At 38.4% G+C, this 23,961-nt stretch overlaps 2 long non-coding RNA genes across 3 annotated transcripts; one reads left to right on the forward strand and one right to left on the reverse strand.

The window, feature by feature from the left end:
• Positions 1 to 1,432: 1,432 nt before the first annotated feature.
• LOC112674756 (uncharacterized) lies at positions 1,433 to 11,664 on the reverse strand. Of its 2 annotated transcripts, XR_007408680.1 has the most exons (4): positions 10,949 to 11,199; positions 9,830 to 10,072; positions 6,486 to 6,549; positions 1,433 to 1,691 (listed from the first exon to the last, which is right to left on the reverse strand). It is a non-coding gene; the product is annotated as an uncharacterized LOC112674756 (long non-coding RNA). The 2 variants fall into 2 exon arrangements; XR_003145568.3 differs by lacking the exons at positions 1,433 to 1,691; positions 6,486 to 6,549 and having other exon boundaries at positions 9,668 to 10,072; positions 10,949 to 11,664.
• On the forward strand, positions 11,270 to 23,643 carry LOC112674753 (uncharacterized). Its single transcript, XR_003145566.3, has 4 exons — positions 11,270 to 12,750; positions 13,257 to 13,407; positions 17,898 to 18,024; positions 23,036 to 23,643. It is a non-coding gene; the product is annotated as an uncharacterized LOC112674753 (long non-coding RNA).
• Positions 23,644 to 23,961: the final 318 nt, after the last annotated feature.

Genomic DNA, 23,961 nt, shown 5'->3' on the forward strand with positions numbered 1-23,961 from the left:
GTTAAATGTCACATCTAAATCATGGGTTCTGATGTGCTCTATCACAATCAGCATTTTACAGAACTCAAGTGCACTGTATGTTTGTGTTCTGAGCTAAAACCAAGCTAGATAGAAAAAAATTTCATTTTCTACCCTGTAAGTCTGCTGTGCAAGAAATGGGAAAGGATGTCCCCAGGCAGTGTTAGAATGACTGCTGCTTTCCTTTCTCAGTCTAATTAGAGTTCTGGCCCCAGCCGACTGGGTAGGTACAGAAGCATGTGACTAGGCAAGTATAGACACAGGTGACTTGTTTTTGATAGACGAGCCCATGAAGCCACTGGATGGGAGTATCTTTTGTCTTTTGGACTAGGCTGTTGCCTCCTCACTAAGCAAAAACTTGAATTCTTCTTCATATCACTCAGAATCAGACTTAGAGTTGGAAAGTACCTGAGAGACAACTTTCCTGAAAGGCTAGCATCTCTTGCAAAGCTTCTATAACACACACTGGTTCCATATCTGGTGGACACATTTTCATGAGCATTTTATAACTTTGGGTTTGCAATTTCAGCCCTTGCTGTTCTTTTGACCTGCTTAGAGAGTTTTCTCCTCCAACTGGGGCTGTAGACTAAACAACAACAACAACAAAAATATATATATATGGCATAAGAATATGCTCTTTTTCCCATAATTAATATGTGATTTTCTGACCATATTGAAGAATTAGAAGTATGCCCATTCCATAATTTAAAAATAAAAGAAGTATCCAAAGATACGAATTGAGCTTTAATAAGTGAAATCTGTGACTATCACATAGCAGTATGTCTGTGGTGGAAATAGTCTCTTTTTATCTTGTATTATCATTTAACCCATAATAGAACTGTATTCTTTCTTTCTAACTGATCCAGAATCCTGCTTTAATTCCTTGACCAGGACAATTTCTGACACTTCTTTTTCACAGTCTGTTGCAGAACCAACTTGGCAGCCAAGAATTGTTTCTTGAATTTCAGGCAATTATATCTTATTACTTACTAAAAGGCTTGAGTTGGATGCTCCATGGACAACTGAAACTTAACCTGTGAAAAACTGAAGCCATCATTTCTCCCATAGAAAACCAGTTTCTACTCTGTGGTATTCCTTTGTTCAATGAATGCCATCTGACATAACCATTTGTCTAAAAAGGAAATCTTGGAATTGCCTCAGACTTTCTTATTTCCCCATCTGCTCAATTACATATCCATCCATTTTGCCATCTCATCTGTTATTGACTTAGCTCACATCTTCAAGATTTCTTGAAAGAGAAGAATGCCAAGATACAGGTGTGTGTGTGTGTATGTATACACACTGAAATGTTATTTGTAATGTCCAGCAATAGAAGATTTGTTGTGTAATTCACGTATGCATAGCTCATACAATAGAATGAATACATTGCAGCCACTCAAATATTGATATGTATATGTTTATATGTGAAGTTTTACAGAAAAAGATGTTTATTATGACTGCATTTGTAATTAAACCACACACACACACGTAGGGGAGCCTGGGTGGCTCAGACAGTTCAGCCGCTGACTCTTGGTTTTGGCTCAGGTTATGGTCCAGGGTCATTAGATTGGGCCCTGGTTCGGGCTCTGCACTGGATGTGAAGCCTGCTTGAGATTCTCTCTCTCCCTCTCTTCTTCTCCTTTACCACTTGTGCACACATGCTCGCTCTCTCTCTAACAACAAAAAAAAGTTTATAAAAATACATACACATGTATTTTTGAGTAAACCTATTTTTTTTTTTATGAGAATATAACCTAAAGCTGACAACGCGGTCATATTTGGGGAAAGGAATGAAGGGTTGGGTGAAGAAAAAAACTCTTTTGGATATAGAAAGAAAGAAAACAAATTTATTTTCTTTGTTTTATATGATGCTTGAATTTGCTTCTCACATGTAATTCTTCCTTAAACAATTTTTAAAATTCTAGTGAACTTATTCATATTTTATGATAACTTATAAGGTCTGACAAACAAGAGACAAAGTTTTAGCTCAAGGAGCATAACTACAGGAGTAAAACACTTGAAATGAAATGAATGAGATAGGAGTGTGGCTGGTCAGTACTAATATCTTCTTGGGAGTCCTGGAATTGCATTAAAGTACTCATCTCTTGTCTGGAGTCCTAAAGGGGGCCCCATCTAGACTTTTTCAGAGCCTAGATTTGGGTCACCCTCTGGAGGAAAAAACAGAAAACATGAGTTAGAAATGCTCAAATTTGGTGTTGATAATATGTAGCCGAGTACTGATAAACTCTGGTTAAGGGAATCTCAAGGGAATGAGTGATGGTTAATGGTTACTTGGAGTGGCTTTCTGAGAATAGCTGGACTCCTGAAGATATTTATGTGTATGTACTAAACCCTTCAGAAGAGCCAAGAAAAGTGCTCACTTCCTGGGTATCTTGTCATGAGCACTAATCTGTTGCTCTGTACTGTACTTTGGACGTTATATATGCTATGTCTTTAATCTGCATGACAACTTTTAAATTAAATATTAATATTCCTATATAACATAAGAAAAGCCTGAAGTTTAGGAAAGTTAGGTAACTCTCCACGGTCACGTAATAAGCATCAGAGCTGGAGTTTGAACCCAGGTGGCCTCACTGCAGACAGCTTAACAACTGGTGTTAGTGAAAGAAATGTCTGGGTTACACACTCGGATAAATGCAGGGTCCAGGAAGCTAGTGGGAGCGAACACCAAGGGCCGGGGGTAGGGACGGAGGGGGGGCTGTGTAACCACAGAGCTCAGGGCACATCCCGTGTTGTCAGACTGAATGAAAATTCACCCGTGTTTTGTGTGGAGACAATGTGGAAAACTTTCATAAAGCAGGTCAGTAATTTTTTACCTCCCTCTCAACACGCATGCTATGATGGGGTATGCGAGGCAATGCCTGTTTGCCTGCCGGACTTGTACCCAGAGAACACATTTAGCTAATAAAAGTCTTTGGAGACAAATTGTCTCATATCCTTTCTTTTCCCAAACATCTAAAATAGAAACTGCGATGAGCAGCATAGGAGGTTGCAGCTCGCACTGAAAATGGTCCATTCTCTGTCCCTTTACTTTTAAAAGATGAAAAGTTGTTAAGTGCTTATTGAACTAGACGCTTCGCCACATTATCCCATTTAACTCGCACAAGAATCCTGTGAGCGGATGTGGTTCCACGCCGCCGAGCCGTCACGTCGTTTCTCAAGTCACCGAGGGGTCCTCCGGGCCAGCCTCCAGCCTCCCGCCCCAGCCTCCCCGCCCGCCGGCCGCGCCCTCCCAGCCTGCGCCGCTCGGGGCGCCCGCCCGCCCACCTGCGGCCAAGCCCTCCGGGACCCCCCCACCGTCCCTCCCGGACGTGCCCGCTCTGTCCTCGCCCGCGTCGCAGCCGCCTTGAAGCCTCACGACTCTGCCTCCCGGATACTGTCCCGCGGCCAACAGTTCTTCCCACGGCGAGACTGCCCGCTGGGCCAGCCTGCCAGTCCCCGGCCTCCCCTCCCCGCCCCCCCCCCCGCCTCCCCTCCCGCAGGGCCTCCCCTCCCCGCTCCCCGGCCTCCCCTCCCGCAGGGCCTCCCCTCCCCCCAAGCGTCCCCTCCCGCAGGTCCTCCCCCGGGCTTTCCCCAGTGCTCCCGGGCCATTCTTTACAGGGAAGAGCCAGGGAGACCCCCTCCAGCTCAGACCGCCTTCCGAAATGCAAATACCCATCACGTCAATTCCCCACACGACAAACTCAGATCCTTCCTCTATTTAAATATTTTGGTAGTGGTTTCCTATCACTTTATTTTATTCTTTTTCATATTATTTTGTTTTTAATCATTTGTAATGTTCTGAAGATCATATATAAACATTTTTTAGGACATGAAATAACATAGTTTTTTTTTTTTTTTAATAAATCTCAACTGTAGAGGATCTTAAAAACACAAAGACTAAGTCAGCTTCATACAGAGAATGGGGCAATCGGATACACAACACAATATGCATCTTTCCAAACAAGTTTGCTAAGAAACAGCTCCCATATTTAGAGTTAGAAATAAAACAAAGTTTTCATTTACAAAAATCAGGACATCATTTGATTAATGAAGCCTATTCTTCCCCCAGTTTTACACTTGCTTATCTTCATTTAGATGATGTAAATTCATGAGAAAAGAACAAATTCTGGTATGTAACTTGTAACAACAAGTTACAAATGCTCAATTTTTTAACAAACAAAAAAATTTTCCTTCCCCAAATGCAAATATCCAGTAAATAAAACAAACATAATATTCCAGGTATAGAAATACTAGTAATTCACTTATGAAAGATGTATTCGATGGTACCATTTTTGCTTGTCCTAAATATGAAAGCACTTTACAAAAGAACCAGGCCATTATTATTTAAAGTCTATTCCTTCACCCAGTTTCCTACTCTGAATAGAAACTCACCAATTCTATAGGATTTTGGCTATAGGACTGAGCTACAGGAAAGGTCTGAAATATCTAATAGTCTTCTGGTTGGAGAAAACTGTTTCCTGGAGACCTATAGTCAGTTACTCATTACTTTGCGCTTAAAAGCATTCCTCATCAAACTTCTTCCCAGCAGCCTTTAGAATAAAGTACTGGATTTGGGCTTCCAGAAGGGGTTGCTTCCAGCTGGAACACCTACCAGTAGGGCATCCTTGCAGGCATTCTGCACGCAGCCTATGGGAGCTCTGCAGCCACCTGAAAGACCTTGATTTTCTCTATGCTAGCCTCCAGCTTGAGCGGCTCCACCAGGCCATGTACCGTACGCATATGGGCCCCAGGTGACATGGTTGTGGCACCGAGCTCCCAAGGCAAGAAGTTTTCTATCACTGCAAAGACCAGGAACAAAATCTCTAACCTGATCTTGAAGGCTTACCTCAACCAGCTGTAGTGTACCTCCTACAGCTTCTCATGTCATGTGACACATCTCTCTTTTCATTCTAGCTTCAAAGAGAGGCAAAACAAGCCAAATATTTCCTGCCATGGGGCCTTAGCACACACTGTTCCTTCTGTCTAATAAACTCCCTCCCACCCTCTTGCATGGTTATAACCTACCCTTTCTTTTGACCTCAGTTTAATCTTCTTACTTTGGAAAGCCTTTCCTAGGCCTCCCAGCCCAATTTTCCTGCTGTTAATGACCCAACACTTCACTTCTTGGTTATAGAAAGTAATTTTATACCTACTCAGGTGATATAATGTCCAGATATGACCTAAGATTCATTTTATGGAGCCACTTTTGTACACTACCATATTCCCAACATCTTTTTAAATTCTTGGAAAACATTGCTCAGTCAATGTTTGTTGAATGGATAGCTGAAAGAATTTTTTTTTTTAATTTATGCTATTTAAACATTGACTAAATAGTCCTCCTTTCATGCACTAAAACGATCCATGAAGTTTTTCTCCAACTATTTTGGTAAGCATTATCTTTCTTGTTTGAATATCACACAAATGATAAGTTCCATACTATTGGCATTTAATTGTTCTTTCTGTTTCTATAGCAGATATGCCCCTTCAAGTCAAGGATCATCTAAAATGTACATCTTAGCTGATTTACCTACTCCACTGCCTCCCTCCATCTCATGCTACATCTTATGCCACAAATAAAATACCACTAGTTTAGATTTGGTATTAAACAAATACTAATTGATGTGACGTTTTATAAAACTCATTAGGAAATTTGTGGAGAAAGTGTGAGAAAAGCAACTTTGCTTTTAACTTTGCTCTTAACATCACTCTGGTTTTGCAATTTTATATGGACCTAACTGGAAGTTTAGAAAAAGAGTATGACAAAACACAAAGATATGTTAAAAAGAGAAAAATGGAAAAAATATAACAAATGCCAACAGGGTGGAAATATGAAAGTTGTATGAAATGGAATTTAAGGAAAAAATATTTGTGAATAAAAAGTAGTTTATATTAATTAAGAGCCAATTCACCAAGTACTTCTTGCAGCTATAAACTTGCATATACTGAATAACAAAAGATCAGTGTAAATATAGTACAAACTGACAGAAATACAAGTAGAAATTGAAATAATAATTCTAGAAGTCTTTAACTTAAAACTCTTAGAACTGGTTATGCATACATAGACACAGTCACATACAACATTGAATCCAATAAATAGAGACTTGACATCATTTGCTAATGATGTGTTTTTTACAGAAGTCTTTCAAATGCCGGGGTCAACAAAAATTCTAATAACTTCCTAAAACTAGATATTAAATCTGCATTGTATGGAAACAGAGTAAAATAATTAGCATAGTGAGAAGTTATCTAATCACTTAGAAAATGCATAAATCAATTTCTTAAATCTTAAGTTATAGATGAAATCACAGAACTGAATGTATGGAATATGTAAGCATATTATACTAGTTGCAAAACATGATATTCAGAAGAAAATTTCTTGTATCATATAATAATTTTAAAATGAAAATAAATACACTTAAGTACATAAGATAAAGAAGACATAGGAGTAAATAAACAAAACATACCTATCCTCCATCTCTAAAGGCACTTGACACCAATGGTTTCACCAATGATGAATTTTGTCCCAGTCTATGAGAGCAAGTAATTATTATTTATGTCACTCTCAAGCTTTGAAAATATGTAGATATTCTTAATATTTGTTCTATGACTTCAGGATAATCATAAAAAACAGATCCTAAGTTCAAATCTAAGAGAAAAATACTCCGGAAATACCAAAAATATTTGGAATAAAAGGAATAAATTCTGAGTTGTCCTAACACATATCAGAATATAAGAAGTAGTTATATTAATTGCAACATTTTGGCATTTTTCTCAAATAGACAAATAGATTCAATTGGAAGAAGAAATGCTAGTTATTATTTGTGAAATAATAGCATAAGATTTGAAAAGCTGTTGGGATAATTTGAGGAAGACATGTTAGCATTTTACTTCACATCTTGTCCAAGGAAATTCTATAAAAATTAGAGATCTAAATGTAAGAACCAAATATTATAAAATAATTTTAAAATGGAGGGCTTCTGGGGGCACCTAGGTGGCTCGATTAGTTAACCACCTGATTGATTTCAGCTCAGGTCATGATCTTGGGGTCATGAGATTGAGCCCTGGGTCAGGCTCCATGCTCAGTGGGGAGTCTGCTTGAGATTCTCTCCCTTTCCCTCTCTCTGTCCTTCTGCTCTCTTTCTCTCTAAAATAAGTAAATAAATCTTTAAAAAATAAAATAAAATGGAAGGTTTTCTAACACAGGAAATGCAGCAGTTAAAAAGGAAAAGATAAATGTTTATGACCTTTCAGAAATATAAAATTTATATGTGGGGCAAGATACATAAATAAGCGATAGACTGGGAGAAAATATTCCCTACATATATAAAATACCAAAAACTTAGTATCACTGACAAAGAGCACCTACAAATTAATAACAAAATATCAAACAAATAGAATAGAGAGGTGAATTTGAGAAAAAAGTATAAAAGTGTCTTGAAAACATAAGCTCTGTCATATTAGAAACACGAGTAATAAAAATTAAAATAATAGTGATCCAATATTCCTTACCTAACAATTGGTGAAAAATTTTAAAATATATAATATTCAGTGCTAGCAAGGGTGTGATAAAAGAGCATACCCACTTTTGGCAGGTGTATACTTGGTAAAAACTTGGGAAGATTTTAAATGTTCATACATTTCACTCCAATTATTCCACTTTTAGATATCTATGCAGTAGGAATACTGTGAAGATGCATGCAGAAATGTGTACAAAGATGTTCATGCAATGTTGCTTAAGTCACAAAAATTAGAAACAACCTGAGTGTCCCAATAGTTGATAAGGTACATCCAAAGGTGATAGTAGCAAGAATGAACACAAAGATAAACGACAGTGCCACAGGGGTGCTGACCACGTAGAATGAATTAATCAGAATAGACGTGGACCATAAATAATAGACACAAAGAGCGTTGCTGTAATCTGGCTTGATTTCAGCCACGGGTACATCATTTTAGGCAGCTGCTTTTAAATTTCACACTGATTTGTATCAGTGTGGATACCCTTGAAAGATACCCATAACATACTACTCAAGAGAAACAGTAAGTTGAAGAATTGTCTCCATACACTTAACATAATTTTATGTTTTACAAAAAAACAAAAAACAAAAAATCCATTGTTTATGTAGCAGAGTGTGCTGTGTATGCTTTTCTAAATGTTTTGAAATATTTCATATTTAATTCATCACATTAATATTTTTTATTTATCAGTTAGTTGTTGACCACCCTTCACCATATTTTCCTATGTGCCTTAACCTTCCTCTAATCAGCTACTCTTTTTTGCTTCCTGCCTAGCAGAAGTGATATAGCAAAGAGAAGAGGGGAAAAAGAAGTAGTTGATTTTGAATTTCACAAGTTTACTATGGGGGAAGAAATGGAAATGATGCAGACATGGAGAAGAAATTTGGAGGAAGACATGGTGAAGTCAGAGAATACCTTACCTTCCATCACTTCCCTCATCAAAGAGAAAGGGGGAGGATAATTGCATGGTAAGCAAAGAGATGTTGATAGAAAAGGGTTTGTGAGGAAGAGACTCTGAGTCCCATCCTTCAGCCATCCTGGAGCAAAGCCAGATTAAGATCAGGGTAGAGTGGTGACAACCTGCTAGTTTATTTAAGGAACCCAAAGGAGGACGGGACCCCTCTTCAGAGAAGTGACTGTGTGGTGTGTCTGGGGAGGTGGGTCTGAGTCAGCTTCCAAAGTCAGGACTTCCAGAGTGGTGCAGGAACCGAGGTAGGATTCCTGTACAACCAGGGGACATTCACAGTAGTTCTTGTTAGTCCAATGGCAGCATGAACTGAATATCAGAAGTCCTCTGACTGCCAGAGCCTCTGCAGGGACGGACCTCTTTGAATCTACCACCCACAAGAAGATAAGAGACATTTCAGTAGATCCCACAGTGGGAGGATTAAGGACAAGAACAAGTTGCTTTGGCACTTGTAAGCTCACAACCATGTGCCCAACTCTAAGGAAGAAGGTAGTGTGTCATTAAGGGGAAGAAGTGATTCAATAACCTGGGAGCTCCTACTACCCACCAAGTGGTTGCAGAAAATTATGGTTTTCTGTATGCTTGACTTTGTAGAGTGAAATTTGTACCTGCATTATCTGAATCTCTGTCTTCTCTCATTTTCATTTATTTAGTTAGGTAGCTTTTATTTAATTACAGTAACGTTAAAATACAGCGTTATATTAGTTTTAGGTGTACAATATAGTAATTCAGCAATTCCATACAACACCCGGTGCTCATCACGAGTGTGCGCCTTACTCCCCATCATCTAGTTCATCCATCCCCCACACCCCTCCCGTCTGGTAACCAGCAGTTTGTGCTCTATAGTTAAGAGTCTGTTTCTTGGCTTCTCTCCCTCTCTCTCTCCTTTGTTTGTTTTGTTTCTTAAGTTTCACATATAAGTTAAGTCATATGGTATTTATCTTTGTCTTCTCTCCCTTTCTTTAAATCCCAAACAGCCCCGAGATTTTTTAGGGAGCAGGTGGAAATTTTACTTTTTTCCTTATAAGTCTCTATGTTATGTTGAACGTTTTACAATGGTGCACACTTCCTCTGTAATTAAATAACAAAGAAATAATAATTGACACATACTCCCAATACATCAAAATAGTAGGGTATTAGAAATGTCAAGTTACTTGTTTAAGGTTAAATGTTTCCAAAGTAAGCATCCCTTTTATTTTTGGCTGCAGTAATCATTCATATTTTCTACATCTAAATTTAAATTGATTGACCAAATAAAGTAGATGAAGGCTTTTTGTTTAAAGAACACTGTGAAATGTGTCGGACCTGCTTCTTTTCATGCCTCACCATTGCCCAGCAATTGAAGCAACTATTAACTTGGCTGATGCCTATTAAGGTCTGGATGCAGTCTTTCAGCATTTCCTTCCTAAGACAGCAGGACAGAATCAATGGCAGTTTCAGCTCTCCTGAAGATTGATGCAGGGCTGCAGTGCTTAGCAAAACCATGTGATCTTTGAATCAATCACTGAAATAAATCTATGCAACTGGTGTCAGGAATCAAAGTAATTTCACACTTATCTTCCCAATTCCCTAGAACCAAAGAAAATGGAATCCAAATCAGACTCACTGAGCCACACTACTGAGCCTCCACTCCCAAAGGGGTTTAATATGTGTCACTGTTCAAAAGACTTGTCTTGCAATTAAAAAAAATGGAGGTTGGCATATTTATCTGTAAATATGAAAGTGATGGAGCATTCCCGATGGTCCTGGCTCAAAAATGGCTAAGTCAGAATATAGTTGGATGAAACCATAATGCCTAATCACTGGCATGTCGATTGTAGCTGTATCTTTTCATAGGATGCTAGAAAGGTTTTGCAGAAAATCTTATGATTCACTCTCCTGATTCACATAAAATTTAATAAAATATTTCTACACAGATTCTTTTTATACTCTTAAATATCTTGAGGAAAGAAGTGTCTCTAAAAATACAATTTATAGCCTCCTCTTCCTTACTTCTAGGAACTTCTTTCACATAAGATCAACTCTTGATTTAATCTACATGATAAAAAAGATGAGTGAACCAACAAGTACAGAATGATAAATAATTTAGAATTTTAAACTTGCCCTGAAGTATTGTGGGAGCATTACATGGTAAATAACAATGTGATGTTATCTTGGTAATGTTTTCAAGAGCTTTTATTAGCTGACCCACCTTAAATTCAAGTGAGTATCAAAGGAGTGACTGTGTTCAGTGCTTCTCAAATTCAGGACCAAAATAGCATCTTAAACATCTTCATGGCCTCTATGTTTGAATGCATAGCCTCTCTCTGAACACTTTGCTCGTTGCCTACAATCTCACTGGATATGCAGGTAGAGGAAGCAGCAGAAACATACAGTTGACTTGAATCAATGTAGTTCTCAGCCTTTTATCTATACTTAAAAATATATATATATTGATCAACATACCATAGCGTATAAAGCCTGAGCTGAAAGCATACTGAGATCTTCATAGCACGTCAGGGGAATGGGAAAGGAATAGGAAGTAGTGACCAGAGTTGAGGAGCTAACTCTACTGTAATGTGGACTCCAGAATGAGAGGATCCAGCATTCACCCACATAGGTTAGGAGTATGGTTAACTTGAGCTTGATCGTGATTGTGGGAAGTATCCCAAAGCATGTGCTGTCATTGTTGAGACATAATAGTAGTTTCAAAGCAGCATTATGCTCTATGTGATGAGGTGGGTGGCATCACAATTCTAGATGATCCTAGCAACAGCTGGGAGTATATCCAAACAGAGTTCCAGCTCCCTGAGAGAGGAAAGTTTTGGCAGGGTAGCAGGGTCAATCCAAGTCTACAGCAGATGCCAAGACATACAGACAGAAGCCAGACGTACAGACTAGACAAGTGGGCTTCAGAGGAAAGGCTGCGGTTCTCTAGACAAAAGATTCTCAAGGCATTGAGCATGCCAGATATTGTAAAATCAATCAGATCTCACCAGCTGGTCCCTTGGAAGCTACTATTATACTCTCTAATCAACTCAGAAACTGGGCAGATATGAGGCTTTGGTTAAAGTCCAAAGATTCAGCAGTGATGAGAAAATCATGAGCTATGGTAGTTAGACTTTTGGGATCCTCTCCTACCAACAACTGTGCTACCAGGTGCCCCAGAGATATATGACATAGATAAACCACAAGATTCCTTCTAGGAAGTATTTCTCTCCCTGCTCAGATTTTAAGACTAAATAATTTGTTATTTTTAAATCTAAATTTAAAGGTGATTTATTGTCATTTCAAAGCATAAGCTACTTTGTGTTTCATAAATGAAAACCAGGTGAACTATATCCTTTGAAAGACATTCTTTGGGGCTATGTTTAATCAAACTCTAACACCCAGATGATGGTGTTCTTGGCAAAATTTCAAAATAAAGGCCACTCTGAGAACAGGACATGAAATTATATTATAGCAAGGAATATTTAAGCAAGATCCTAGGATGACAATGCTAATTGCAGTGATTTTGGAATGCAGGACTGTGAAGTCACATGGTCCTATGAAATTAGGTCAGGATGTTTTTGATAATAAGGTGGATTTAATTTAGGAGTGGTGTCACCTAGAAACATAGACAACTTATGTCTTATGATTTCATGACTTTTCTCCTTTTATTATAAAACATAAAACCATTAAGAAGACATTTTACCAATGTTAAGTGTATAACATTTTCTTTGCTGAAATCAATGATTTTTAAAAAGCAGATAATGTGTGGGGAGTATTGTAACCTTTTCCAAAAGTAGATATTTGCATACCATAAAACCTGTATCTAAGGCTCTTATGCCAGGGATCAGAGACAAGCAGCACAGTGGTACAATTCCAACAGAATTGATTTTGATTTAGGACAAATGATTGGTCTCCTGCGCAGTGAAACTTACCACCTCATCTCTTTCCAATGAGATGAACAGAATCAATCCACTTTCAAAAAGGTGGTCTTCATGTCTCCAATGTGACTGTGTCTACTAAGAACGTGTCTGCCATCTGGAGAGAAGTCTAGCCTAAAACGTTAATCTTGTTGGAAAACTAATTAATTTTCTTTTCTGAGGAGCTAAACTATAGTATCATGGAAAGATACGTTGAAATTCTGACAGCATACTGGCAACGACTTCCTACCCTTCAGAGCAGGGACTGTGTTCTTTGCAGTGCTATGCAGATTCTAAAACACAATGCTATAATTTACAGGCTTGGATTCTGTGTATGTTCTCAGGCCTTGAGACATGAAGGTATTAAGTTTTCTTTCCCTGAAACAACGCAACGTTTCTTATATCTGATTATTTAGTGCGGCAGAGACCACATCTTGTGCTGCATTAGAAAAAATGATTTATCCATTAATGCCTTTTAGTCATATAGTATGGAAACAAAACTCTGTTAAATCCATGAGTCTGTACCCCAGGGATCCTTTTGTTTTGGATAAATAGGTGGCCCCAAGCTAGCTTAATTTTCCTTTAGAAGCCGGGAGCTAAATGTTAGAACTAGCCTTTGAACTTGGGAGAAAGCTGAGTTGCTATGTCTGCACCTGCCTCAGTAAAATAATTTTAAAGTCATTCTGAGTGTAACTTCTGGACAAACCAATTAGGAGTAGTAGTCCCTTTAGAATTAAGATCAGAAACTTACAGTATTTACAGCCAAGATGTAGTAGAAGATGATTTTAGCACAATGGAGAAGTTCTAAGAAAAAGCAGGCATGTGAGTGAGAAAGGAGGACACCGCCTTCTGATTTGTACCCCCAGGTCTTACTACTTCTTCCAAAACCTTGTGACTCCAAAGTCCCTGAGCAGGCCGCTGCTTGTTCTGGCCAGAGAGCAGAGCCACCCACCAGGTGCCTGCAGTCTCCTACCCAAAAGGGAAGAATCAAGAATAATGAAAGCACAGGACTAGAAGGTACCTCACTCAAAGATTTAGTCTGTCTCATTCTTGAATCTCCTCTGTAGCATCCCTGCTGAATGGGCATCCAGAAATAGGGGATTTAGTCTCTCCACAGGCTCCAGCTATTAGAAAAATCTTTCTGATTAAGAGCTGAATCCTCTGTGTGTGTAGCTTGCTCCACTCACTGTTGCCACCATTCCTACTTGAGTGTATACTTAACACATGGAATCCCTCCTGTTTACGGCGGTTCCTCAGACATTGGAGCATGGTTATTCTGTTAAACCTGAGGCTTTTGGTTTTCCTTCAATGGTAAACACTACTACTCCTTTGACCATTTTTCATTTAACATGGTTTTAGAACCCTTGCCAGTATAGTTGCTTTCTTTGAATACATTGAGTTTATTTACAACTTTTAAAAAATATGGTATTGGCACCAGAACCACTCTAAGATTGGAATCATCAAGAAACAGAAGAGAGCTGGCCTCTGGCCTGCCCCTGCAAGAGTCTTTGCTTTCACACGTTTTTGGCTATCTCAGTACTCCACTGACTAATCTAGAGCTTCTTCTTGAATAAAAGCTTACATATTTTGTATTTATGGTCTGTTATGTACCACATTTTCTCCAGCCTATACTTGTACAGCTATTTTTTAGATCCAAATAGAGAACCTTGTATTTTCCCAGGTTAAATTTTATCTTATTAAGGTCAGACCATTACTCAAGTATCTCAGAATCTTTTGGTATCCAGATTTAGTCAGTCAATATGTTCTCCTTCCACTCCTCAATTTCCTCATAAATGAGAATAAAAACTACCTCATACGATGATTGTAAAGACTGCATGATCCAATACATGTAAAGTGCTTAGAAGAAATATGTAGTAAAACTGCATAAAGTAAATTATTATCACTTTATAAGCAAAGCCAGTCTACAAAAATGTCTTTTAACTTTAAAGGACATTTGTTGACATCACGCAAATAATCCCCAATGTTTTAGAATAAAATATTTTAGTCAAAACTATTGTAAGCAGATTTTCAACAACAAAAAAAATTGTTTAAGCAATGTAAGTGAACACTAGAGGACTTTACAATTGCAGAATTCAAGGAGAAAATAATTTTTTAAAATCTTTATTCATTTCCAAGTAAGAAGGCTATATAATTGGACAAGCTGAGGCTCATTTTGAATTGCCTCCTAAAACCCACATTCTTACATCCTAGAACCATCTGCTACTAGCAAACTCTAAATCTACCAAAATGATAAATTGCTTTGCTTCTCCTCTATGTGAAATCATTACTCAAAGCTGTAGGGGTGGATCCAAGTTAATGACACAGCTCCGTGTGTGAAAAAGTTGGAACTTTCCGTACTGTCAATCAGAAGAATTAGCAGAATGACATAGTGGAAATGCTCTTGGTTTGTAATGTCTCAGATCTGGGTTTACATCTTAGCGCAAGAACAGTTCAGTTATGTGACCTTGGATAAGTTACTACCCCTCAGTCCCTCCATTTTCTCATTTGTGGGAGTGGGATAATTATAACTTCTAGAGTTGTAAGGAATTTGAAGTAACATGTGTAAAGTACCAACTATGATCAATACTAGCAGTTATCAGTCATTCATATGAATGGATGAAGATGGCAGTAATCAATAAGAATTTGTAGATGCCTACAAGTTTCTACAAACAGAATTTGAAAATCAGCCATGTCAATAATACAATCCAACTAGAAGACAATAATAAGAAGAGAATGTAGACAACAGGACTATATTATATTCTAAGTGCTTGGGAAACAATGTGGAAGCAAAATCCCTCTTAAAATAGTAACTTTTAATTTCTTAAATGAAAACATAGGATAGAAGAAAGTTAGATGGTCTTAGAGAAGGGCCTAACATTCTGGCATAACACTTCATCTAAACATGAGAATATTACAAATTTTTAACTTCACTCAGCCTTTCTTAAGTGACTGATACATGACAGGTAAACCATAGTCTAAGAAGACAATGCCTTTGGTGTTCATAAAACCTTTTTTTATAGCACTTCTCCAGTGTCTAAGCACTCCTTCTGAATCTATAGAATTATAAATTGAAAATATTTTTATCTCAAAAATCATTGAATCATGGAACACTGTTAATATTTTCTTTCTTTCTCTATACAGCACATTAAGCATGAAATGAAACTCCTTATCAAAGAGTGAAGGTTCATCTTTTGAATAGCTTTTCTTTATTTCAACAGTCAGTGAAGTCTTTGCTTTGTAGAATGGAAGGAAGTTGTTGGCGAATAAAAATACATTTAAAACATGCAAAGAATTCAGTATAATTTAATCTCTGTATTATAAAATTTAAGGTGTGCGATCTCATACAAAAGGTAGATGTGGGTCTAGTTTAATTTTGCAGTAGATGTTGATCCCAAAGCTGAAGGAATACTTCAGTAAATTCTCCTTTAAAATGGAGACTACATTTCAATTTTAAATTTTCAAATTTTTAATATTACTATTTGGTTCTTTATATATTATCATTTAAAGTGATATACCTTGTTTTCCCGAGGTATTAATTGCTTTGGCATCCCTAAAAGTTTCTACTTATAAATCTTCTAAATGTTAGACAAGTTTAATAAAAGAACATTTTAAAAATGTATTATTTACTGAGAAAATATTTTAAAAACTTAGATTTTTAAAAAGATTTTATTTATTTCTTCATGAGAGACAGAGAGAGGTAGAGGGAGAAGCAGGCTCCATGCAGGGAGCCTGATGTGGGACTCGATCCTGGGACTCCAGGACCATACCCTGAGCCAAAGGCAGATGCTCAAACGCTGAGCCACGTAGGCATCCCATTCAATTTTATTTTTTAAAAAATCAAAGTTTTTTTGGGTCATCTAGGTGACTCAGTGGGTGAGTGTGTCTGCCTTTGGCTCAGGGTGTGATCCCAGAGTCCCAGGATTGAGTCCCACATCGGGCTCCCTGCATGGAGCCTGCTTCTCCCTCTGCCTATCTCTGCCTCTCTCTCTCTCTCTTTGTGTGTGTGTCTCATGAACGAATAAAATCTTAAAAAAAAAAGGAAAAAAGAAAGAAAGAAAAATATTACTGAACAAAAACTGGGTAATCAGACTATTGGGTATAAAGCAATCAGTCAAAGATTAACCATAAAGTAAATCATATGTCTAGATATAGTGGTTTAGATTAACTATTGAAAGTTGTTAGTTTTTTGTTTTTAAGGTTATCATTTCCTGAAAAAGACATAGTCAAATATAGGAGGGCGACCATGCCAAGAAAAAGAGTATTCGAAACAAAACAAAACAACAAAACAAAAAGAAAAAAAAGAAAAGAAAGAGAAGAGAAAAGGGGGGGAAAAAAGGGAGTGGTCTTATGTTTGTACACATGTGCCTTAGAGGCCCATTATGTAGGTTGCTAATGCAGAGACTCTACTGAGAACACTGTGCTTCCTCAGATTCAGGCTTTCACAGTTGGAAGCCCAAAGATGAGATGAGCTTACCTGTTGTGATGAGTTGGGTGAGGAACAAGCTTCTAAACACCAGTCTTTACCGTTGACAGATTTCCTCTCTCAAGTACATCATCAGCTCCCCTCCCCATTTGTGAATAAGAATGAAGAGGCCTACTAGTACAGGTTGCAGAGCAACTGGTCGGCTAGGTAATTCCCCAAGTCAAAAGTGTGGAACAGATAAAGCAGCCGGAAACCCAAAGAAATGAACAATGAAGGTTCAGTTTCTCTGCAGATAAGTAAGCTAAGCTAACTCTCTGGATTAGGATGAATTCAGATAAGGAACAATTTAGAAACAGAGTAAAGGATTCAAAAAAGGTAAAAAAAAAAAAAAAAAAAGAAATCCCATGTATTTACAGAGCAGCAGCCTTTCCAAGGAAGATGGGTCATGAGAGAGAGCCCATCAAAGTGAGTTTTTCAGATCAATTTGGAAATGCTAAATATTTTATCTCTCCTAGGGAGAGTCAGAAAGCTTAAAAGAGAAGTCCTGCAGCAAATAAATCTGCTTCATTTCGTTTAATAATTGATCATATTAAAATTTTCTTACCATAAAATTTACCATCTCAAGGACATTTTTATGCCTAGCCAGGTCTAGGGAGGGCAAATGATTTTATTTTCATAAACAAATGGAGATATCAGATGACTGGTCGAAATTAAGGCCACTGGGTACAAGGTGGTGGCAATGCCTGCCCCAGAAATCCAGGCCATTATCCGGGGCATGTGGAGCTACATCAGCACAGACACAGAATCATGAAAGAAATGTAAAAAGGCGACTGAGCCTTGTTGAAAGACAGCAGATAGAATCAATAGTGTTTTAAAAGAATATGAGTTAAGGGTCAGGAGATATAGGTCCAGTTACTTGGCTCCATCACTGGCTAACTGGCATTGGTTCCTTTAAACTGGGTGAGAATCATTTTAGGACATCCAGCAGCCTATTGCTTCTTCTGACGGCAGAATCTCTTATGTGAGGACTCATGGTTGAAGAGAACTGATTCTACTTTCCTTTGTTCTCTCCCTCTCACCACAGGGATGGCAATGACCCACTACAGCCTTCCTCCTGCATCCACCCCAGTCACTGAGATTGGTTCAGGGAGTAGCACATGGCCAGAGTTCGCCCAGGAAGACAGTTTCTTTTTGTTACAGTTGTTAAGCTGGTAAGATGTGAGTGTGGGCCTAGAGGAGGGGATCGTTTTTCGTTCCCCCTTTTCTCACCACGTGGAAAGAGCTTGGCTGAAAGACAGAGATGGTGGAAGAATTTGGATGGCATCATACATCAGCTTCTTGTACAGCTGAAGTGGCTGTATCCTTGGTCTTGCAAATCACACAAGTCAGTAAATTCAGCATCCTATTTAAAGTCAGCTTGAATTGAGTTTATGTTGATAGCAACTCAAAGAGTCTCAATTAATTTAAACCATTATAGGTTGGATGTTTTGTAAATTTAGAAGGTATTTATGTTACTTAAAACAAGAATGCATTAAGCTCACCTCTGGAATGTGAGGGAGGGAATTTCACACTTGATCCTTTTTGTTAATTATTCAGCCCTTGAAAATTCATGGTGGGGGAAATGAATAAAACATGTATTCCCAAGCTGAATTTGTAGAAAAATATAGGTAGCCTCAAGAAATTCAGTTACAGCACTTTCTTTAGGCCTTCCATATTCATGCTTATCTTGAGCTTGAATATATAATGTACAATGAGCCTTGTGTGTGCTACCTGAAGGCATGGGGAAAAGTCAAATTGAGTTGTTTGAGTTGTTCAGGCCTCCACATTAATTATAGAGAATAGCGAGTACTTCATCTGTAAGGGGAAAAGTCACATGTATGTGTAGCTCGTATGTATCAGGATCACCGAGCACACCTGGACATAAATCAAGCAGAAGACAGCTGGGGATCCCAGAATCCCCCGAAGGCGCCTTTAAATTCCATGATCCTTTGCACTCAACTTCCAAGGTCTAAGTTCATAGCTAGTACAGAATCATGCCTATGTGGGATACTAAATAATAAATATTTATTGATAATTAAGAAGATCTGGCAAGGCCTCTTTGACCTTTGGATAGAAGTTAACTGAACTAGCTCACAGGATGCTTGCAATTGGTGCAAGACTCTGAGAGGAAAGAGAATTGAAGGAGGAATTAACAATTTTCCACATTCTTCTAGCATTGCTTGCACTTTTACTGGTAATCTTTGATCCTTTTTTTTAATCCTCTAAATGTATACTTTCCTAGTCACCATTTTGAGAATTCATAATTGGCCTGTAAATTTCTAGAGACTTAATGGGTTATTTTTGTTTTCATTGATCTTCTTCAAATTTAGGTTTCCCTCTCATTTCTCTTAACTTAGTGTTGAAAGATTTTTAAGCTGTGCAATATACAATCTTTGACTTTTCTGTCCCTTGGGGTTTCAGCTTTTTTTTTTCTTTCCAGTTCTTAGGTGAAGATTGAAACATATATGTCAAGATCTAGACTAAGACTCCAGGCACCTCGCATAAATCTTGTTCACTGAACATTTTGGGACTATTGTAACTATTTCTATGTGTTATTTTATTGCAAACAAATAGTATAAAACAACTAGGGAATATGCGATACTGACTACGGTGGGATGGATCTATTTCATCAGTATATAATGTGGGAAACAGACTATATGAGTGTGTGCATGTGTACCTGCCTTAATCAATACTATTTAGAATATGAACTGCATGATCCTGCTCAATTTATAGGAAAATAAATAAAGCAAAAGAGACATTCTAGATCCCAGAGGGATTCTTTTCCCATAGTAATCAGACATCTGAGTCTTGGTCTGATAAAAATCAATGACTCTTTCAGGGCAGTATATCTTTAGATGTGAGCGAGTACATAATGAAAGAGGAATTGGTGAGGGTGGAAAGCTTATACAAAAAAAAATTGACACGACAAACTAACATTTTCTGCTTGTTATAAAGTGTGCTGACATGTAGACGAGAGCAAAATTATGCATGTATATTGATATCACCATGAATTCCAGAAATAGTAAATAGGAGCAACTTCTTTATTATTTGACTCTTTGGGGTAGATCATATGTCTTCCCTCATGTGTGTTTATTTGTGCCTGGTTTTATGGCTCAAATGAATAGGAATCATCTTATTTTCTTAGTAGTAACTTGTACCATGTATACATGAGTGCTTGACAAACACTATCTGTTTGACTTATGAGTTCAGAAAATACTATCTAATGGAAACCTGCTTTAAAATGGGAATAGGGCAGAGTTTTGTTCCAGTATTATCACAGATGGCTTGACCTTTCATGTATTGATCGCTTTGTGCCTGCATTTACCCGCTCAAAAATATTTCAGCAAATAGGCACTTACATATATTTAGAGAAGGAAATTACCCATCATCTCTTCAAACAAACAAACAAAAAAGCAGACAAATGAATACATGCTTTGTTTATTCTCATTGTGTATGTATTATTTAGGTTAGAAGCAAGCCACTGTTTGCAAGCTTACGGAGGAGTATTTTAAAAATGCATCTGGTTATCCTTACAACAATCCTTGTAGAAACTTCCTCTGAAATGTACTGAATTTATCAAATACAAGTAGTAAATTTAAACTTCTATTGTGATCACCATAAACAATACAGGGCCTGCTGATAATATTACATACTTAATTTTTCTAGACTATACTTTCTAAGAATTTTTAAGCCTAGCTGATGCTATAGAATTAATCTTAGACTTTCAAATATTTCAAGAATTTAAAACAATACAAAAATATTTGGAAAGGAAGACAGTGAGATGGGCCATGGAAGCAATTAACCATTGAGCATTTAAATTCAGGGATGAGAAAACAATTACTATTGTTGGAGCTGACTTTAAAACATATCCCATTTGAGCTATTGTGCACATATCTAAATGGGATTTGGCAGGTGGATAAAAGATCTGTTGATTCCTGTTTGGGGGATTGCTTTAGACTTGCTGCTTCAACAGAAGCTTTCAAACTAGGTTTGAGTCTTATAAAACAAACTGAGCTCTGGAATCCTTTCCTGGCATTGCACCCCAAAATGACAATTATAATAAGCCAAGGCTAACGAAGGCTCTAAACTGCATGTGGAACAGCTGTTGTGTGGTGTTGCAGAAGCTCAAAGGGGGAAATGCTTTGGGGGAGAAAATTGGTTGTTGATTTGTCTTCAAACACCCGAGAAGCTGCTGTAAACAACAGCACATATTAGCTTGACTGTGCATGATCTAGATGAATCACTTGTCAATTATTTGCTCCCTCATTCAATGGGCTCTGCTTTCATTGTGCCATCCAGTGAGAATACAGAGATCTGGAATACGTAAGGCATTGGTTAGATGATGTGTGATTAGTCAGTTTAGAAACTGCTGTCTATGGAGGCCTGGCTGGGTGTCTGAAATTGTGCTTTGATTATTGTAAGTAACGTACCCTGAGTCAAGGAGCGCTTGATTCTCAGGGATAAACATTTCTACCCAAAGGACCAAGATTGGAAAGATAAAATTTATTTCTAAGTTCCCTCATGAAGAAATGTATGAAACATCTTAAGAGACAAGAAAATGTTAAACAAGTTAATTCAGTAGAATTGTAGGATGTCCTTTTGGAATCCATCTTTTTCATTATAGGGATGAGGCCACTTGACTACTCAGCTTTCAAACTAGTCAGAGACTGGAACAAACAAAATTTTCTTCATCATAGTCCAATGTGCCTTTCCCTTCCTTACTCACAATTAGTGTAGGAAGACATCACAGGACTGACTCTGGACTCAAGGAGAGGTCAGAGTGACTTGGAAATCAATAATCAGGCACAGGGACTGTCCCCGGAGCAGGTCTGATCTTAGACCTGAAACAGTAGCATGGCCTTTATATTTCGTCTTCCCTCAAGCTCCCTCAAGGTGTCCAGCACCCAAGTTCTTAATACATTTTCAGGGACAGTGGGATGGTCTGTATCAGAATCATAAGAAAAATAACACTATCAACTATTGGCTAAGCCCCTTATGTGGAGGCCACTGAGGCTCAGAGGCATCAGTGGCTGGCTGCACAGCCTGAGAAGGGTTACAACCCTGCTAATCCACTTGCTGAGTCTCACAAAAACCTCTCCCTGCTTCTGCCATATTTCCAGGAGGGTTTCAGGAAGTATCAAATACCTCCCCATGGACTATGTCAAATCTAGCAAGCTTTTACAGAAAGCCATTTCTCTCTCTCTCTCAGGGCTTCCCACTAATTACTGACCAAATGGTGGACTTAAGCGTGGGATGATATAACCTGCCTGTTTGCATCTATCTCTCTCAATTCCCAGTCTCTTAAGGCTGAAATTATTTTCTTAGGTCAAATACAGAGAGTGACTTTTAAAAACTCACTTTCCTTTACAGCATGACTGTGGGAAAGGACAGATGCTCCATACATTCTGGGCAGGATTAAAAACTTTCATTTAACGTATTTGTTAGAATCAAAAAAAGAGAGAGCCAAAGGCAGGATGAGGCAGGGAGTGGCGTGGGGTACGGGAAAGTGGTTGCCATGTGGCCATCAGGGAATAGGGAGTGTAAAAAGCTTCTTGCACATATCGCCTCATCTATAAAAACCAGAACCACTTGGCATCTCTCTAAGTAACAAATGGATCTAAGGGCTGCAGAGAAGAGTTGTTGGAAGGAAATGGTCCCCAGGGCTATGATATTTTCAGACCGTGTGCATTTCCCTATGATGCATAGATCATGGATTACAGAGCTCTGTTCACAATTTTTTTTTTTTTTTTTTTTTTTTTTTTTTTTTTTTTTTACCTAAGGACTAAATTTTGCAGGATCTGGTTTGTCTGACACTCATAATTTCTCGGAGTAAGAGAATAAAATAAGAGAATAAATTTGGACAGTGGAGGTAAGAAGAAACTAAATTTTCTTTTGAGTTATAGGGAGGAGGAAAGAAGTGTAAAGACGTATTAAGGCAAACAAACATGGATGGTATTGAGAGAGGAGATGGTAGTCATAGAGTTGTTTGAGCAGGCCCCTTTTGCAATTTTCAGGACTTTGGCTTTAAATCGAAATGTCTGTTGTACACAAGGAAGTGAAAATGGACCTGGAAGTGCGAAACATTTTTGCGTCTGAAACTCACTGTAAACATGCACCTTGCAGAGCAGGGCACATAGCAAGAGTCCTACAAACTCTCATTGATTGGTTTTTGATCCCAAACAGATTTCCACCAGAACAACGAATTCACTGATGGGCTAGTAAGTGTGCATGAAGAAGGAACCCTTGGCAGATGTTGCAGCCACCGAAAAAAAGAACCCGAGTTTAATTTTAAATGTCTGGTTTGTCTCAGCACGAACTGATTGTTCTGTCTTGTTTCTCGCTTTCAAACATGGAGGCAGCAGATTCACTTGGTGCCATTGAAACTGTCAACAAAATAAGGAGCCTCCACTTGGTGCCCTACGCATTAACAAAAGTAAGCTGCCTTCCATGACTCAGCCTTGACTACAGGTTGACTGTGCTCCCCTCGCCGGATGCAGAACACAAAAACAAATAAGCAGACCCTTCCCAGCAAAGAAGACAGAAACAACAGGCAAGGCTTCAAAATCCTTTTTCTTAAGTCTGAAACGTATCAGCATTCAAAAAACCGTTCGAAGGCATACTTCCTGGCATGATTTATGTTGAGAGTGAAGTGGACGTCTACTGAGTAGTACATGGGATGTCAAAGGACAGTCAAACCTTTCGATCCTGATCTTTGAGTCAAACTACAGGTTTACACCCATGGTGCTTCTTCCTGAGTAAATGGGACATTATTATTATTCAGTTTTAGTCAATCTTGTATCTGCTACTGTGAAGTCTTTCATTGCTACAGCATGGAGGCTCCTTTGTTTTTTTGAAAACGGTTAGGGTCCTACCCCAGGTGCAAGGATAAACTGCTCTTACCAAGTTGAAGCTTGAAGTGATGGCCCCCGTTGGGCCATTTTCACAGCCACGGCTCTCGAGGCTCTTCTTCCCATCACCGTCCCTTCAGCACCCTGGCCAGCTCCGCGCAAGCCCGCGGCCGCGCCTCCGGGCCCGGTGGGCGGGGCCGACCCCGGGACAGTCGCGTCGCCCCCGGCTTCCGCAGCTACTTTCCCTCGCATTCGCGCTTT

The sequence above is a fragment of the Canis lupus genome, chromosome 36 (assembly GCF_003254725.2).
Source record: "Canis lupus dingo isolate Sandy chromosome 36, ASM325472v2, whole genome shotgun sequence".
NCBI lineage: Eukaryota > Metazoa > Chordata > Mammalia > Carnivora > Canidae > Canis > Canis lupus.